Consider the following 6025-nt stretch of genomic DNA (forward strand, 5'->3'; position numbering starts at 1 on the left):
CCAACGGCTCTTGCGCCGTAATGTGTCCGCTTTGCCTGGTTCCCTCGGTCGGCCACAAATAGCGAAAAACCAGCCTCTCCTTCTGGAGCTCGCCTAAGTGCCAACGGCTCTTGCGCCGTAATGTGTCCGCTTTGCCTGGTTCCCTCGGTCGGCCACAAACGGCGAAAAATCAGCCTCTCCTTCTGGAGCTCGCCTAAGTGCCAACGGCTCTTGCGCCGTAATGTGTCCGCTTTGCCTGGTTCCCTCGGTCGGCCACAAATAGCGAAAAACCAGCCTCTCCTTCTGGAGCTCGCCTAAGTGCCAACGGCTCTTGCGCCGTAATGTGTCCGCTTTGCCTGGTTCCCTCGGTCGGCCACAAACGGCGAAAAATCAGCCTCTCCTTCTGGAGCTCGCCTAAGTGCCAACGGCTCTTGCGCCGTAATGTGTCCGCTTTGCCTGGTTCCCTCGGTCGGCCACAAATAGCGAAAAACCAGCCTCTCCTTCTGGAGCTCGCCTAAGTGCCAACGGCTCTTGCGCCGTAATGTGTCCGCTTTGCCTGGTTCCCTCGGTCGGCCACAAACGGCGAAAAATCAGCCTCTCCTTCTGGAGCTCGCCTAAGTGCCAACGGCTCTTGCGCCGTAATGTGTCCGCTTTGCCTGGTTCCCTCGGTCGGCCACAAATAGCGAAAAATCAGCCTCTCCTTCTGGAGCTCGTGCCAACTTTGGCGAATATTTTCTAAGTGCCAACGGCTCTTGCGCCGTAATGTGTCCGCTTTGCCTGGTTCCCTCGGTCGGCCACAAATAGCGAAAAACCAGCCTCTCCTTCTGGAGCTCGCCTAAGTGCCAACGGCTCTTGCGCCGTAATGTGTCCGCTTTGCCTGGTTCCCTCGGTCGGCCACAAATAGCGAAAAATCAGCCTCTCCTTCTGGAGCTCGCCTAAGTGCCAACGGCTCTTGCGCCGTAATGTGTCCGCTTTGTCTGGTTCCCTCGGTCGGCCACAAACGGCGAAAAATCAGCCTCTCCTTCTGGAGCTCGTGCCAACTTTGGCGAATATTTTCTAAGTGCCAACGGCTCTTGCGCCGTAAAGTGTCCGCTTTGCCTGGTTCCCTCGGTCGGCCACAAATAGCGAAAAATCAGCCTCTCCTTCTGGAGCTCGTGCCAACTTTGGCGAATATTTTCTAAGTGCCAACGGCTCTTGCGCCGTAATGTGTCCGCTTTGCCTGGTTCCCTCGGTCGGCCACAAATAGCGAAAAACCAGCCTCTCCTTCTGGAGCTCGCCTAAGTGCCAACGGCTCTTGCGCCGTAATGTGTCCGCTTTGCCTGGTTCCCTCGGTCGGCCACAAACGGCGAAAAACCAGCCTCTCCTTCTGGAGCTCGCCTAAGTGCCAACGGCTCTTGCGCCGTAATGTGTCCGCTTTGCCTGGTTCCCTCGGTCGGCCACAAATAGCGAAAAATCAGCCTCTCCTTCTGGAGCTCGTGCCAACTTTGGCGAATATTTTCTAAGTGCCAACGGCTCTTGCGCCGTAATGTGTCCGCTTTGCCTGGTTCCCTCGGTCGGCCACAAATAGCGAAAAACCAGCCTCTCCTTCTGGAGCTCGCCTAAGTGCCAACGGCTCTTGCGCCGTAATGTGTCCGCTTTGCCTGGTTCCCTCGGTCGGCCACAAATAGCGAAAAACCAGCCTCTCCTTCTGGAGCTCGCCTAAGTGCCAACGGCTCTTGCGCCGTAATGTGTCCGCTTTGCCTGGTTCCCTCGGTCGGCCACAAACGGCGAAAAATCAGCCTCTCCTTCTGGAGCTCGCCTAAGTGCCAACGGCTCTTGCGCCGTAATGTGTCCGCTTTGCCTGGTTCCCTCGGTCGGCCACAAATAGCGAAAAACCAGCCTCTCCTTCTGGAGCTCGCCTAAGTGCCAACGGCTCTTGCGCCGTAATGTGTCCGCTTTGCCTGGTTCCCTCGGTCGGCCACAAACGGCGAAAAATCAGCCTCTCCTTCTGGAGCTCGCCTAAGTGCCAACGGCTCTTGCGCCGTAATGTGTCCGCTTTGCCTGGTTCCCTCGGTCGGCCACAAATAGCGAAAAACCAGCCTCTCCTTCTGGAGCTCGCCTAAGTGCCAACGGCTCTTGCGCCGTAATGTGTCCGCTTTGCCTGGTTCCCTCGGTCGGCCACAAACGGCGAAAAATCAGCCTCTCCTTCTGGAGCTCGCCTAAGTGCCAACGGCTCTTGCGCCGTAATGTGTCCGCTTTGCCTGGTTCCCTCGGTCGGCCACAAATAGCGAAAAACCAGCCTCTCCTTCTGGAGCTCGCCTAAGTGCCAACGGCTCTTGCGCCGTAATGTGTCCGCTTTGCCTGGTTCCCTCGGTCGGCCACAAACGGCGAAAAATCAGCCTCTCCTTCTGGAGCTCGCCTAAGTGCCAACGGCTCTTGCGCCGTAATGTGTCCGCTTTGCCTGGTTCCCTCGGTCGGCCACAAATAGCGAAAAACCAGCCTCTCCTTCTGGAGCTCGCCTAAGTGCCAACGGCTCTTGCGCCGTAATGTGTCCGCTTTGCCTGGTTCCCTCGGTCGGCCACAAACGGCGAAAAATCAGCCTCTCCTTCTGGAGCTCGCCTAAGTGCCAACGGCTCTTGCGCCGTAATGTGTCCGCTTTGCCTGGTTCCCTCGGTCGGCCACAAATAGCGAAAAACCAGCCTCTCCTTCTGGAGCTCGCCTAAGTGCCAACGGCTCTTGCGCCGTAATGTGTCCGCTTTGCCTGGTTCCCTCGGTCGGCCACAAACGGCGAAAAATCAGCCTCTCCTTCTGGAGCTCGCCTAAGTGCCAACGGCTCTTGCGCCGTAATGTGTCCGCTTTGCCTGGTTCCCTCGGTCGGACCACAAATAGCGAAAAACCAGCCTCTCCTTCTGGAGCTCGCCTAAGTGCCAACGGCTCTTGCGCCGTAAAGTGTCCGCTTTGTCTGGTTCCCTCGGTCGGCCACAAACGGCGAAAAATCAGCCTCTCCTTCTGGAGCTCGTGCCAACTTTGGCGAATATTTTCTAAGTGCCAACGGCTCTTGCGCCGTAAAGTGTCCGCTTTGTCTGGTTCCCTCGGTCGGCCACAAATAGCGAAAAATCAGCCTCTCCTTCTGGAGCTCGCGCAAGTGCCAACGGCTCTTGCGCCGTAAAGTGTCCGCTTTGTCTGGTTCCCTCGGTCGGCCACAAATAGCGAAAAATCAGCCTCTCCTTCTGGAGCTCGTGCCAACTTTGGCGAATATTTTCTAAGTGCCAACGGCTCTTGCGCCGTAATGTGTCCGCTTTGTCTGGTTCCCTCGGTCGGCCACAAATAGCGAAAAATCAGCCTCTCCTTCTGGAGCTCGTGCCAACTTTGGCGAATATTTTCTAAGTGCCAACGGCTCTTGCGCCGTAATGTGTCCGCTTTGTCTGGTTCCCTCGGTCGGCCACAAATAGCGAAAAATCAGCCTCTCCTTCTGGAGCTCGTGCCAACTTTGGCGAATATTTTCTAAGTGCCAACGGCTCTTGCGCCGTAAAGTGTCCGCTTTGCCTGGTTCCCTCGGTCGGCCACAAATAGCGAAAAATCAGCCTCTCCTTCTGGAGCTCGCGCCAACTTTGTCAAAAAATTTCTAAGTGCCAACGGCTCTTGCGCCGTAAAGTGTCCGCTTTGCCTGGTTCCCTCGGTCGGCCACAAATAGCGAAAAATCAGCCTCTCCTTCTGGAGCTCGCGCCAACTTTGTCAAAAAATTTCTAAGTGCCAACGGCTCTTGCGCCGTAAAGTGTCCGCTTTGCCTGGTTCCCTCGGTCGGCCACAAATAGCGAAAAATCAGCCTCTCCTTCTGGAGCTCGCGCCAACTTTGTCGAAAAATTTCTAAGTGCCAACGGCTCTTGCGCCGTAAAGTGTCCGCTTTGTCTGGTTCCCTCGGTCGGCCGCAAATAGCGAAAAATCAGCCTCTCGCCCGTCAGGTACCAGGCGTTGGGGTACCAGGGGTAAGTGCAGTACCAGCTTTGGTCTGTTGGTGCGCCAGAGTACGATGAGTTGGTCCCCCTAGTCACTGTACTCATTACCTTTACCCCCAAATCGCAAAATATAGTCAGAACGAGTGTGGGGAACACAAGTTTTGGCCCCGAGAACCAGGCGGCTGGTGTCTCTAGCGATGTGTTCCCCCCCAAAAAGTGTTCACATGCTCGGACAGCGAACCTAGGAGCTACCGCAAAGCACTCTGGAAGTGCAAGAGCGAAAAATTTTCTAAGTACAAAAACTCTCGAAAATTTTCAAAGTGTCACAGTGCTCGAAAATTTTCAAAGTGCTACATGCTTTCCATCCAAGGAAGGAATAGTGGAGGACCGGCCGCCTCCTTAAACACAAGCCGGCGGAACGACGGGGAGGACCGGCCGCCTCCTTAAACACAGGCCGGTGGAACGTTTGGCAGAATTCTTCTCGTGGAGGACCGGCCGCCTCCTTAAACACAAGCCGGCGGAACGACGGGGAGGACCGGCCGCCTCCTTAAACACAGGCCGGTGGAACGTTTGGCAGAATTCTTCTCGTGGAGGACCGGCCGCCTCCTTAAACACAGGCCGGTGGGAACGGTTGGCAGAATTGCGTGACGGCCGCCTGCTCCCGGCGTCCGCACGTGAACGAACACCCCCTCCCGGGGACGGCCGTCTGCTCCCGACCGCCGTCCTTCACCCCCTCACCTTCCGGACCCCCGTCTGCTCCCGGCGGGCCTCCGAGTACCCCCACCTTCTCCCGAACTGACCGACAGGCAATGAGACCCGCCTTGGTAGGGCCCCCACCGGCCCCGGCTCGCGCCGGCGTTGGGTGGACGGTTCCTCCCCACTTGCGGGTCGCTCTCCACGGAGGACCGGTCGCCTCACTAAACATAGGCCGGGCGAAAATCTGCGAATGTTATACATCCAAGGAGGGAGGACCGGCCGCCTCCTTAAACCACCGGCCGGGCGAAAATATGCGAATGTTATACATCCAAGGAGGGAGGACCGGTCGCCTCACTAAACATAGGCCGGGCGAAAATCTGCGAATGTTATACATCCAAGGAGGGAGGACCGGCCGCCTCCTTAAACCACCGGCCGGGCGAAAATCTGCGAATGTTATACATCCAAGAAAGGAAGGAAGGAGGGAACCGGCCGCCTCCTTAAACACAGGCCGGGCGAAAATCTGCGAATCTTATCCATCCAAGGACGGAGGACCGGCCGCCTCCTTAAACACAGGCCGGTAGGAACGGTTGGCAGAATCGCGTGACGGCCGCCTGCTCCCGGCGTCCGCACGTGAACGAACACCCCCTCCCGGGGACGGCCGTCTGCTCCCGGCCGCCGTCCTTCACCCCCCTCAGCTTCCGGACCCCCGTCTGCTCCCGGCGGGCCTCCGAGTACCCTCCCCTTCTCCCGAACTGACCGACTGGCACTCATGACCCGCCTTGGTAGGGCCCCCACCGGCCCCGGCTCGCGCCGGCGTTGGGTGGACGGTTCCTCCCCACTTGCGGGTCGCACTCTAGCGCCTCGGCCGCCGCGAGAGCGTGCGCTACGCGCCGCCCCCGCAGGCCTTGGCGCGACCGAACGGCAGCGAGACCGAGACGCCCCGAATCACCCACCTAGAGGAAATCAACGGAGGCCGAGCGCGCGATCCGATTGCGGCACGCCGCGTGGGTGTCCGCCGGCCGCGCCGGTCTACCGCGAATGCTGTTTCTCAAACCCTTGCCTAACCAGACGGCACCGCGGGATGTGTTGTCGCAACTCTGCTCGACTATCCGAATAGCCTTTCCCGACTACCGCGTTGCGGGAGGCGTCTTTCGTGCCGCCGGTGGCGTATGACCTTCCGCGAGAGGCGTGCGGGCTCGGGGGGGCCGCAACGACCGAGTCTGACTCGGACGGGGCGCAGCTTCCCTCCCGGTCACAGCAATAAGCGCCGAACGCAGCGTTGGTCACCAGCCACCCCGGCGGGTTCGTCGGGAGCGCCGGTACCCTTCCGTAGCTAGTTGCCAGCTGGCCACAGCGGGCCGCACCGACCGAGTCTGACTCGGACGGGGCGCAGCTTCCCGTCTGGGTGACAGCGG

Source organism: Syngnathus typhle, unplaced genomic scaffold (assembly GCF_033458585.1).
Source record: "Syngnathus typhle isolate RoL2023-S1 ecotype Sweden unplaced genomic scaffold, RoL_Styp_1.0 HiC_scaffold_346, whole genome shotgun sequence".
In the NCBI taxonomy this organism is placed as follows: Eukaryota; Metazoa; Chordata; class Actinopteri; order Syngnathiformes; family Syngnathidae; genus Syngnathus; species Syngnathus typhle.